This window comes from Arachis hypogaea, chromosome 16 (assembly GCF_003086295.3).
Source record: "Arachis hypogaea cultivar Tifrunner chromosome 16, arahy.Tifrunner.gnm2.J5K5, whole genome shotgun sequence".
NCBI lineage: Eukaryota > Viridiplantae > Streptophyta > Magnoliopsida > Fabales > Fabaceae > Arachis > Arachis hypogaea.
The window spans coordinates 60,787,969-60,801,536 of record NC_092051.1 but is presented as its reverse complement, the minus strand read 5'-3'; the positions used below and the strand labels follow the sequence as shown (position 1 = coordinate 60,801,536).

General features: G+C 39.3%; 1 non-coding gene across 1 annotated transcript; it reads right to left on the bottom strand.

Annotated features, from left to right (window-relative positions):
- Nucleotides 1-2,377: 2,377 nt before the first annotated feature.
- LOC112761176 (small nucleolar RNA R71) lies at nt 2,378-2,485 on the bottom strand. The gene has a single exon (XR_003181584.1). It is a non-coding gene; the product is annotated as a small nucleolar RNA R71 (small nucleolar RNA).
- Nucleotides 2,486-13,568: the final 11,083 nt, after the last annotated feature.

Genomic DNA, 13,568 nt, shown 5'->3' with positions numbered 1-13,568 from the left:
GTTGCTCAGATTAGGTAATTTTCTTTTTATTTTACTTTCAAAAATTTTTCAAAAATATTTCTAAAATTTTCTCATCTGTTTTCGAAAAAAAAAAAATTTTATTCAAAATTTTTAAAGAATGAATTCTAGTGTTTCATGAAGCATGTGAAGCCTGGCTGGCTGTAAAGCCATGTCTAAATTTATTTGGACTGAGGCAGCAATTTGTTATCAAGAGCAAGCTAGTTGTTGTTAATCCACCTGCTACTGTTCCTGATTTACATGCTAAAGCTTGGCTGGCCATTGGCCATGTCTAGTGTTTTGGACCGGAGCTTTCATTGAAAGCTTGGCTAGCTCATGAGCCATGTCTAATTCCTGGACTGAAGCTTTAGACTAAACATGGCAAGATTCCTGGAATTCATGTTAAAAATTTTGGAATCCTTATTTTTTCTTTTTCATATAATTTTCGAAATAAAAATCCAAAAAAATTAGAAAATCATAAAAATCAAAAATATTTTTTTGTGTTTCTTGTTTGAGTCATGAGTCATGTTATAAGTTTGGTGTCAATTGCATGTGCATCTTGCATTTTTCGAAAATTCATGCATTCATAGTGTTCTTCATGTTCTTCAAGTTGTTCTTGGTAAGTCTTCTTGCTTGATCTTTGCATTTGCATGTTTTGTGTCTTTTCTTGTTTTTCATATGCATTCTTGAATTCTTAGTGTCTAAGCATTAAAGAATTCTAAGTTTGGTGTCTTGCATGTTTCCTTTGCATTAAAAATTTTTCAAAATTGTGTCTATGATGTTCATCTTGACATTCATAGTGTTCTTGGTGTTCATCTTGACATTCATAGCATTCTTGCATGCATCACATGTTTTGATCTAAAAATTTCATGCATTGCATCTCTTTAGTGTTTTTCTCTCTCATCATAAAAATTTCAAAAAAATCAAAAAAATATCTTTCCCATTTTCTCTCATCAAATTCGAAAATTTGGATTGACTTTTTCAAAAATTTTTAAAAATCAAATTGTTTCTCATGAGTCAAATCAAATTTTCAATTTGAAAATCTTATCTTTTTCAAAATCTTTTTCAAAAATCAAATCTTTTTTCTTAGTTATTTTCGAAAATTCCAAAAATATTTTTCAAAAATCTTTTTCTTATTTTTATATCAAATTTTCGAAAATAACATAATCAATTAATGTTTTGATTAAAAAATTTGAAGTTTGTTACTTGCTTGTTAAGAAAGATTCAAACTTTGAGTTCTAGAATCATATCTTGTGATTTCTTATGAATCAAGTCATTAATTGAGATTTTAAAAATCAAATCTTTTTCAAAATTAATTTCTAAAATATCTTCTTATCTTACCTTTTTCAAAAAGTTGGTTTCAAAATATCTTTTCTAACCTCCTAACTTCTTATCTTTTCAAAATTTGTTTCCACTAACTAACTAACTTTTTGTTTGTTTCTTAACTTTTTCAAAACTACCTAACTAACTCTCTCTCTCTAATTTTCGAAAATATCTTCCCTCTTTTTCAAAAATTTCTTTTTAATTAACTAATTATTCATATTTTTATTTTTGATTTTAAAAATTTTCGAAAAATACTAATATTTTTCAAAAACCATTTTTGAAAATCACTAACCCTTTTTCAAAAATTATTTTCGAAAATTCTCCCTCTCCCATCTTATTTTATTTATTTATTCATCTACTAACATCTCATCTCACATCTCAACCCTCCTCACAGTTGTGTTTCTTCCATTATATTACATTCTTTGTCTCCCCCTCTTCTTCTACTCACACAGGGATCCCTATACTGTGGTATAAAGGATCCATATTATTATTATTATTATTTCTGTGCCCTCTTCTTTGTCATATGAGCAGGAACAAGGACAAGAATATTCTTGTTGAAGCAGATCCAGAACCTGAAAGGACTCTGAAGAGAAAATTAAGAGAAGCTAAATTACAACAATCCAGAGATAACCTTTCAGAAATTTTCGAACAGGAAGAGGAGATGGCAGCTGAAAATAATAATAATGTAAGGAAGATGCTTGGTGACTTTACTGCACCTAATTCCAATTTACATGGAAGAAGCATCTCCATTCCTGCCATTGAAGCAAACAACTTTGAGCTGAAACCTCAATTAGTTTCTCTGATGCAGCAGAACTGCAAGTTTCATGGACTTCCATCTGAAGATCGTTTTCAGTTCTTAACTGAATTCTTGCAGATATGTGATACTGTTAAGACTAATGGAGTAGATCCTGAAGTCTACAGGCTCATGCTTTTCCCTTTTGCTGTAAGAGACAGAGCTAGATTATGGTTGGATTCTCAACCTAAAGACAGCCTGAACTCTTGAGATAAGCTGGTCACGGATTTCTTAGCCAAGTACTTTCCTCCTCAAAAGCTGAGCAAGCTTAGAGTAGATGTTCAAACCTTCAGACAGAAAGAAGGTGAATCCCTCTATGAAGCTTGGGAAAGATACAAACAGTTGACCAAAAAGTGTCCTTCTGACATGCTTTCAGAATGGACCATCCTGGATATATTCTATGATGGTTTATCTGAGCTATCAAAAATGTCACTGGACACTTCTGCAGGTGGATCCATTCACCTAAAGAAAACGCCTGTAGAAGCTCAAGAACTCATTGACATGGTTGCTAATAACCAGTTCATGTACACTTCTGAAAGGAATCCTGTGAGCAATGGGACGCCTATGAAGAAGGGAGTTCTTGAAGTTGATACTCTGAATGCCATATTGGCTCAGAATAAAATATTGACTCAGCAAGTCAATATGATCTCTCAGAGTCTGCATGGAATGCAAGCTGCATCCAACAGTACTCAAGAGGCATCTTCTGAAGAAGAAGCTTATGATCCTGAAAACCCTGCAATAGCAGAGGTAAATTATTTAGGTGAACCTTATAGAAACACCTATAACTCATCATGGAGAAATCATCCAAATTTCTCATGGAAGGATCAAAAGCCTTAACAAGGCTTTAATAATGGTGGAAGAAACAGGTTTAGCAATAATAAACCTTTTCCATCATCCACTCAGCAACAGACAGAGAACTCTGAACAAAATACTTCTAATTTGGCAAACTTAGTCTCTGATCTGTCTAAGGCTACTGTAAGTTTCATGAATAAAACAAGATCTTCCATTAGAAATTTGGAAGCACAAGTGGGCCAGCTGAGTAAAAGGATCACTGAAATCCCTCCCAATACTCTCCCAAGCAATACAGAAGAGAACCCAAAAGGAGAGTGCAAGGCCATTGACATAAGCACCATGGCAGAACCTACAAGGGGAGTGGAGGACGTGAATCCCAAGGAGGAAGACCTCCTGAGACGTCCAGTGATCAATAAGGAGCTTCCCTCTGAGGAACCAAAGGACTCTGAGGCTCATCTAGAGGCCATAGAGATTCCATTGAACCTCCTTATGCCCTTCATGAGCTCTGATGAGTATTCCTCTTCTGAAGAGAATAAGGATGTTACTGAAGAGCAAACTGCCAAGTTTCTTGGTGCAATCATGAAGCTGAATGCCAAATTATTTGGCATTGATACTTGGGAAGTTGAACCTCCCTTGTTCATCAATGAACTAAGTGACCTGGATCAACTGACATTGCCTCAGAAGAGACAGGATCCTGGAAAGTTCATAATACCCTGTACCATAGGCACCATGATCTTTAAGGCTCTATGTGACCTTGGTTCAGGAATAAACCTCATGCCCCTCTCTGTAATAGAGAAACTGGGAATCTATGGGGTGCAAGCTGCTAAAATCTCATTAGAGATGGCAAACAGTTCAAGAAAACAGGCATATGGACAAGTAGAGGACGTGTTAGTAAAGGTTGAAGGCCTTTACATCCCTGCTGATTTCATAGTCCTGGATACTGGAAAGGAAGAGGATGAATCCATCATCCTAGGAAGACCTTTCCTGGCCACAGCAAGAGCTGTGATTAATGTTGACAGAGGTGAAATAATCCTTCAATGGAATAAGTACTCCCTTGTGTTTAAAACTCAAGGATCTCCCTCTGCAACCATGGAGAGGAAGCATGAAAAGCTTCTCTCAAAGCAGAGTCAACCCAAGCCCCCACAGTCAAACTCTAAGTTTGGTGTTGGGAGGCCATAACCAAACTCTAAGTTTGGTGTTGAACTCCCATATCCAAACTCTAAGTTTGGTGTTGGAGAGTCTCAACAAAGCTCTGCACATCTGTGAGGCTCCATGAGAGCCCACTGTCAAGCTATTGACATTAAAGAAGCGCTTGTTGGGAGGCAACCCAATTTTTATTTATCTAACAATATTTTTCTTAGTTATATGTCTTTATAGGTTCATGATCATGTGGAGTCACAAAATAAATAGAAAAATTGAAAACAGAATCAAAAATAGCAGAAGAAAAATCACACCCTGGAGGAGCATCTGTCTGGCGTTCAGCGCCAGAACAGAGCATGGTTCTGGCGCTGAACGCCCAAAATGGGCAGCTTCTGGGCGCTGAACGCCAGAACAGGCATGGTTCTGGCGTTCAACGCCAGAAATGGCACACAAATGGGCATTGAACGCCCAAAATGGCCACCAACCTGACGCTGAACGCCCAGAGTTGTGTGCAAAGGCATTTTTACATGCCTAATGGGTGCAGGGATGTAAATCCTTGAACACCTCAGGATCTGTGGACCCCACAGTATCCACTCAGGATCTGTGGACCCCACAGGATCCCCACCTACCTCCACTCACTTCTTCTCACCACTCTCTTTCACACAACCCCAAAAACACTCTTCCCCATAAACCTACCTCATAAACTCCACCTACCTTCATAATTCAAAACCAATTTCCCACCCAAACCCACCCATATGGCCGAAACCTTTCCCCCCCTCCCTTCCCTATATAAAGCCCTCCATTCTTCATCAAATTCACACAACACACCCCTCTACACCCTTCTTGGCCGAAACACTTCCCACTCTCCCTCTCCTCCATTTCTTCTTCTTCTTCATCCTTTCTTTCTTTTATTGCTCGAGGGTGAGCAAAATTATAAGTTTGGTGTGGTAAAAGCATAAGCTTTTTGTTTTTCCATTACCATTGATGGCACCTAAGACCGGAGAATCCTCTAGAAATGGGAAAGGGAAGACAAAAGCTTCCACATCCGAGTCATGGGAGATGGAAAGGTTCATCTCCAAAGCCCATCAAGACCACTTCTATGATGTTGTGGCCAAGAAGAAGGTGATCCCTGAGGTCCCTTTCAAACTCAAAAGAAATGAGTATCCGGAGATCCGACATGAAATTCAAAGAAGAGGTTGGGAAGTTCTAACAAATCCCATCCAATAAGTCGGCATCCTAATGGTTCAAGAGTTCTATGCCAATGCATGGATCACCAAGAACCATGATCTAAGTAAGAACCCGGATCCAAAGAACTATGTTACAATGGTTCGGGGGAAATACTTAGATTTTAGTCTGGAGAATGTGAGGTTGGCGTTTAACTTGCCTATGATGCAAGGAGATGAACGCCCCTACACTAGAAGGGTCAACTTTAATCAAAGGTTGGACCAAGTCCTTATGGACATATGTGTAGAAGGAGCTCAATGGAAGATTGACTCCAAAGGCAAGCCGGTTCAACTAAGAAGATTGGACCTCAAGCCTGTAGCTAGAGGATGGTTGGAGTTCATTCAATGCTCAATCATTCCCACTAGCAACCGGTCTGAAGTTACTATAGACCGGGCCATCATGATCCATAGCATCATGATTGGAGAAGAGGTGGAAGTTCATGAGATTATACCTCAAGAACTCTACAAGGTGGCTGACAAGTCCTCCACCATGGCAAGGTTAGCCTTTCCTCACCTCATTTGCCACCTATGCAATTCGGCTGGGATTGACATAGAGGGAGATATCCTCATCAAAGAGGACAAGCCCATCACTAAGAAAAAGATGGAACAAGCAAGAGAGCCCACTCATGGAGCTCAAGAGGCATATGAAGCTCATCACCATGAGATCCTGGAGATGCCTCAAATGCACTTTCCTCCACAAAACTATTGGGAGCAAATTAACACCTCCCTAGGAGAATTGAGTTCCAATATGGGACAACTAAGGGTGGAACATCAAGAGCACTCCATCATGCTTCATGAAATAAGAGAAGATCAAAAAGCAATGAGGGAGGAGCAACAAAGACAAGGAAGAGACATAGAAGAGCCCAAGGACATCATTGGTTCCTCAAGAAGGAAACGCCACCATCACTAAGGTGGATTCATTCCTTGTTCTTATTTCTTCTGTTTTTTGTTTTCTATGTTATGTGCTTATCTATGTTTGTGTCTTCATTACATGATCATTAGTAGTTAGTAACTTTGTCTTAAAGTTATAAATGTCCTATGAATCCATCACCTCTCTTAAATGAAAAATGTTTTAATTCAAAAGAACAAAAAGTACATGAGTTTCGAATTTATCCTTGAACTTAGCTTAATTATATTGATGTGGTGACAATGCTTCTTGTTTTCTGAATGTATGCTTGAACAGTGCATATGTCTTTTGAAGTTGTTGTTCAAGAATGTTAAATATGTTGGCTCTTGAAAGAATGATGAATAGAAAACATGTTATTTGATAATCTGAAAAATCATAAAAATGATTCTTGAAGCAAGAAAAAGCAGCAAAGAACAAAGCTTGCAGAAAAAAAAATAGGCGAAAAAAAATAGAAAGAAAAAGAAAAAGCAAGCAGAAAAAGCCAAAAGCTCTTAAAACCATGAGGCAAGAGCAAAAAGCTAATAACCCTTAAAACCAAAAGGCAAGGGCAAATAAAAAGGATCCCAAGGCTTTGAGCATCAGTGGATAGGAGGGCCTAAAGGAATAAAATCATGGTCTAAGCGGCTAAACCAAGCTGTCCCTAACCATGTGCTTGTGGCGTGTATGTGTCAAGTGAAAACTTGAGACTGAGCGGTTAAAGTCAAGGTCCAAAGCAAAAGAAGAGTGTGCTTAAGAACCCTGGACACCTCTAATTGGGGACTTTAGCAAAGCTGAGTCACAATCTAAAAAGGTTCACCCAATTATGTGTCTGTGGCATTTATGTATCCGGTGGTAATACTGGAAAACAAAGTGCTTAGGGCCACGGCCAAGACTCATAAAATAGCTGTGTTCAAGAATCATCATACTGAACTAGGAGAATCAATAACACTATCTGAACTCTGAGTTCCTATAGATGCCAATCATTTTGAACCTCAATAGATAAAGTGAGATGCCAAAACTATTCAAGAGGCAAAAAGCTATGTTTTTCAGTTTCATTATGCCAAAACTCTGAGTCCCGCTCATTTGATTGGAGCTATGTTTCATTGATAGTTTGGAATTTATAGTATATTCTCTTCTTTTTATCCTATTTGATTTTCAGTTGCTTGGGGACAAGCAACAATTTAAGTTTGGTGTTGTGATGAGCGGATAATTTATACGCTTTTTGGCATTGTTTTTAATATGTTTTCAGTAGAATCTAGTTACTTTTAGGGATGTTTTCATTAGTTTTTATGTTAAATTCACATTTCTGGACTTTACTATGAGTTTGTGTGTTTTTCTATGATTTCAGGTATTTTCTGACTGAAATTGAGGGACTTGAGCAAAAATCAGATTCAGAGGTTGAAGAAGGACTGCTGATGCTATTGGATTCTGACCTCCCTGCACTCAAAGTGGATTTTCTGGAGCAACAGAACTCGAAATGGCGCGCTTCCAATTGCGTTGGAAAGTAGACATCCAGGGCTTTCCAGAAATGTGTAATAGTCCATACTTTGGCCAAGTTTAGATGACGCAAACTGGCGTTCAACGCCAGCTCTCTGCCCAATTCTGGCATCCAGCGCCAGAAAAGGATCCAAAACCAGAGTTGAACGCCAGAAATGGATCAAAACCTGGCGTTCAACTCCACAAATGGCCTCTGCACGTGCAAAGTTAAAGCTCAGCCCAAGCACACACCAAGTGGGCCTCAGAAGTGAATTTATGCATCAATTACTTACTTCTGCTAACCCTAGTAGCTAGTTTATTATAAATAGGACCTTTTACTATTGTATTAGACGTCTTTTTGACCATCTTTGATCAGTTGTATGCTATCTTAGATCACGTTTGAGGGCTGGCCTCTCGGCCATGCCTGGACTTTCACTTATGTATTTTCAACGGTAGAGTTTCTACACTCCATAGATTAAGGTGTGGAGCTCTGCTGTTCCTCAAAGATTAATTCAAAGTACTACTGTTTTCCATTCAATTCATCTTGTTTCTCTTCTAAGATATTCATTCGTACTTCAATCTGAATGTGATGAACGTGACAATCATCATCATTCCCTATGAACGCGTGCATGACAACCACTTCCGTTCTACCTTAGACTGAATGAGTATCTCTTAGATCTCCTAACCAGAATCTTCGTGGTGTAAGCTAGAATGATGGCGGCATTCAAGAGAATCCGGAAGGTCTAAACCTTGCCTGTGGTATTCCGAGTAGGATTCAATGAATGAATGACTGTGACGAGCTCCAAACTCGCGATTGCGGGGCGTTAGTGACAGACGCAAAAGGATAGTAAATCCTATTCCAGCATGATCGAGAACCGACAAATGAATAGCCGTGCCGTGACAGGGTGCGTTGACCATTTTCACTAAGAGGATAAGATGAAGCCATTGACAAGGGTGATGCCTCCAAACGATTAGCCGTGCCGTGACAGGGCATTGGATCATTTTCCCGAGAGATGACCGAAAGTAGCCATTGACAGTGGTGATGTATCACATAAAGCCAGCCATGGAAAGGAGTAAGACTGATTGGATGAAGATAGCAGGAAAGCAGAGGTTCAGAGGAACGAAAGCATCTCCATTCGCTTATCTGAAATTCTCACCAATGAATTACATAAATATTTCTATCCCTATTCTATTAATTATTATTCGAAAACACCGTTATCAATTTATATCTGCCTAACTAAGATTTGCAAGGTGACCATAGCTTGCTTCATACCAACAATCTCCGTGGGATTCGACCCTTACTCACGTAAGGTATTACTTGGACGACCCAGTGCACTTGCTGGTTAGTTACACGGAGTTGTGAACCATGGTCTTGGCATCATGTTTTTGGCGCCATTTCCAGGGAAAGAAAGAGCAATGAATTTTACATAATTAAAGTGTAATCACGATTCCGCGTACCAATGGCACATCGGACCCAAGCTATCATCTCAGTAATTTCAGAGGTAGGATGTATCTCACAGATGCCTCAGATGCAATCCGTTGTAAGGCCTTCCCGACCACTTTAACCAAGACAGGAATAAAGTGGTTCGACAGCTTGCCACCTATATCCATCGCAAGTTTTGACGACTTAGCCAAAAAATTCCTCGCCAGATTCTCCATCTAGAAGGACAATGCCAAACACACCCCAAGCCTATTAGAAATCAAGCAAGGAGATCGGGAAAGTCTTCGCAACTATATGGAAAGATTCAACAAAGCATGAAATTCCTAATAGGCCAGACAACACTAAACCAGCTCACTACAGTGGTCTCAACTCCGCATCTCTGCATGAAATTCCTAACCCCAGAAGGGATCACCATGATAAAAGGAGACCAAAAAACTGTGCGACGCTGTTACAATGAAAGTCTGAACCTCAAAGGTAACCCAAAAGAAGGGGAAGTCAACACTATCGAACTCGGGGGAATACGAGCCCACGAGGAACTTCGTTCACAACCTGAAGGCAAGACTGAAGAAGTCCAAATCGGTGATGCCCGGGATAAGACAACATACATAGGGGCAACTTTAAAAGGAGACTTAAAGGAAACTCTGATATAGTTCCTAAAGGATAACGCCGACCTCTTCGCATGGAAGGCCGCAGACATGCCAGGCATAGATCCTGAACTGATGTGTCACAAATTGGCGGTATATCCCGGATCTCGGCCAAAACAGTAGAAGCGCAGGAAGCTCGGACCGGAAAGGTCTCAAGCTATGGAAGAACAGGTGCAAGCCTTACTGGAAGCAGGGTTCATAAGGGAGGTTAAGTACCCGTTATGGCTAGCCAACATTGTTTTGGTAAAAAAATCAAATGGGAAGTGGCGGATGTGTACTGACTACACTGATCTCAATAAAGCCTGCCCAAAAGATCCCTACCGCTCCCAAACATAGACACTCTAGTAGATGCTTCATCCGGATACAAGTACCTCTCCTTCATGGATGCTTATTTAGGATACAATCAAATCCCGATGTATCCACCCGATCAAGAAAAACCTCGTTCCTAACCCCAAAGGCAAATTACTGCTATATCGTCATGCCATTCAGGCTCAAAAACGCAAGAGTTACCTATCAAAGATTGATGAACAAAGTCTTTGCTGACCATATTGGGAAGTTAATGGAGGTTTACGTAGATGATATGCTGGTAAAAACATAAAATGAGAAATCCTTATTGTCCGACCTCGCCAAGGTATTTGACACCATCAGAAAGCATGAAATACGACTAAATCCCGCAAAATGCACCTTTGTGGTAGAAGCTGGCAAATTCTTGGGCTTCATGCTCACGCAAAGAGGAATTGAGGTGAACCCAGATAAATGTCAGGCTATACTCGACATGAAAAGTCCGACCTGCGTCAAAGAAGTACAACAGCTCAACAGAAGACTTGCGGCCCTGTCCAGGTTTCTAGCAGGGTCAGCCATCGGATCTCTCCCCTTTTACGCTACATTAAGGAAAGAAAAGTGGTTTGAATGGAAAACAGAGTGTGAGCAAGTTTTCCAAGACTTCATAATTTTCTTGGGGCAACCACCCATTCTTACCCGACCACGGGAGAAAGAAGCACTCATATTATATCTCGCAGTAGGAAATCGGGCAACAGCCTCAGCCCTAGTCAGAGAAGACGAAGTTGGGCAGCAACCCGTCTACTTCATCAGCAAAGCTTTACAAAGGGCCGAACTGAACTATCAAAAGATAGAAAAGTTCACATACGCACTCTTACTCACCTCTCGATGACTCCACCCTTACTTTCGAGCACACACTATCAAGGTTAGGACCAACCAGCCCATAAAAGGCATCCTACAGAAGACAGACTTAGCTGGAAGAATCCTGCAGTGGGCAGTCGAGTTGTCCAAATTTGACCTTCAATATGAAGCCCGGACTACCATCAAATCATAGTATCTGGCCGATTTCGTTGCTGAGTACACTGATACCCCGGGAAATCCCACAAAATAGAATCCCTACGTGGACGGCTCTTCAAATAAAACCGGGAGTGGCATAGGTGTGATAATAGAACGTGATCAGGGAACCCAAATCGAACTCTCACTAAAGTTTGAATTCCCTGCGTCAAATAATTAAGCTGAATACGAGGCATTACTGGCTAGATTGAGGCTGGCTAAGGAGGTAGGAGTTTAAAAGCTCACCATCTTCAAAGATTCCCAAATAGTTACCTCACAAATAGATGTGAGCTACCAAGCTAAGGATTCCACCATGAAAAAGTATTTGGACAAGACTAGAGAACAGTTCGGACAACTCGGGGAATATAAGGTCCAACATATACCTCGGGAACAAAATGCTCGAGCTGATGCACTCTCAAAGTTAGCCAGCACCAAACAAGGGGGCAATAATAGAAGCCTCATCCAGGAAACGCTGCAAAACCCATCAATCTTCGAGGAAGAAAAGGTCCTAACTATATCAGCACAGGATCAAGGGTGGATGATCCCCATAATCAATTACCTCAAGTCAGAGGCACTGAAGAGAGAACTTTTGCGTGGTCTAGAAATTCGCAGATAAATCCTCGTTGTAGGTATAGCTTCTAAACCAACAAAAGTACTTTCTTACAAATGTTTTAGTTGTGACAAGTAACAAACCCCTTTGAAATTGATAACCGAGTATTTAAACCTCGGGTCGTCTTCTCAAGGAATTGCAGGGAGGTGTTCTTATTATTGGTTATGAGTCTTGTAAATTGGGGGTTTTGAAAGTAAGAAAGAAGTATGACAAGTAAAATAAATAAATAACTATAAAATAAAACTCTTGGCAAGGTATAAGAACTGGAAGTCCTATCCTAGTTATCCTTATCAATGGTGATGAGAATTGGATTTTTCTACCACTTAGTTAACCTCTAACTATGAAGGTAAGTTAAGTGAAAGAACTAATTTGATCCCTCAAGTCCTAGTCTTTCCTTTGGAAAGGCTAGAGTTATTGGAACTCAAATTAATCAGCAACTCCCAATTTCAACCACTGTTTTATTTGATAACTCAAGCGTCACCAATTACTTAACCAGAGCCAAAAGGAAGAAATTATCTAAATTAAATGAAAAGCAATCTTAAATAGAATAAAACAATAATAAATCTGAAATACTTCAAATTGCATTTAAACATAAATTTAAGTCATAACATGGAAAGATTCATGAATCAAATGGGCAACATAAGTAATTAACAAATAAAAGTATTAGAGTATCTAAAAGTAGAAGACAAATATAATTTGAAGAACATTGAAACTGAAATTGAGAAATAACTATAAACTGAGAGGAATCCTAATTCTAAAAATCTAAATCCTAAATCCTAAGAGAGAGGAGAGAACCTCTCTCTCTAAAAACTACATCTAAATCTAAAAATTATGAATTATGAGCTTATTCTTATGAATGAATAGATCCCCCCACTTTATAGCCTCTGATCTGTGTTTTCTGGGCCGCAAACTGGGTCGAAAACAGCCCAGAAATCGCTGGAGAAGAAATCTGCCACGCTGATTTTCGTCATTGCGACGCGTCTAGGTGGAGCACGCGTTCACGTCACCTAGCATCAGAGCAACTATGGCATATTATATATCAAATTGAAGCCCCAGACGTTAGCTTTCCAACGCAACTGAAACCGTATTGTTTTAACCTCTGTAGCTCAAGTTATGACTGTTTTAGTGCGAAGAGGTCAGGCTGGACAGCTTTGCAGTTCCTTCAACTTCTTGTATTCCTTCCACTTTTGCATGCTTCCTTTCCATCCTCCAAGCCATTCCTGCCCTGTAATCTCTGAAATCACTTAACGCCCATATCAAGGCATCTAATTATAATGAGAGAGGATTAATATTAGCGAATATAAGGCCAAAGAAGCATGTTTTCAATCATAGCACAAAATCAGGAAGGAGAATGTAAACTCATGCAAATCATACGAATTAGTGGGTGAAAATCTGATAAAAACCACTCAAATTAGCATAAGATAAACCATAAAATAGTGGTTTATCAACCTTCCCACACTTAAACATTGGCATGTCCTCATGCTAAGCTAAAGAGAAGCTATAAAGGAGTGAAGAGGAATGGTAAAATGTACGAAATGCAACCTATCTATAAGAATGCAACTACATGCTAAGATGTTTCTACCTACTTGGTTAAAAGTAAATAAGTTCTCCAAGACAAATATGAATCAAATTCCACTAATTCAAATTATATAATAAAAGGCAAGTAGACTTGTAAGAAGATAGCTCATGAAAGTAGAGAACATAGAATCAAGCATTGAATCCTTACTGGTAGTGTATATCACTCTAATCTCTCAAGTGTCTAGGGTTAATCACTCTATTCTTCTCTAATCATGCTTTCTAAATCTTGTTCTTCATCTAACCAATCAACAAATATTTAGCATACTAATGCAAATATCATGAGGTCTTTTCAGGGTTGTAATGGGGCTGAGGTAAAGGTAAGGGTACATGTAT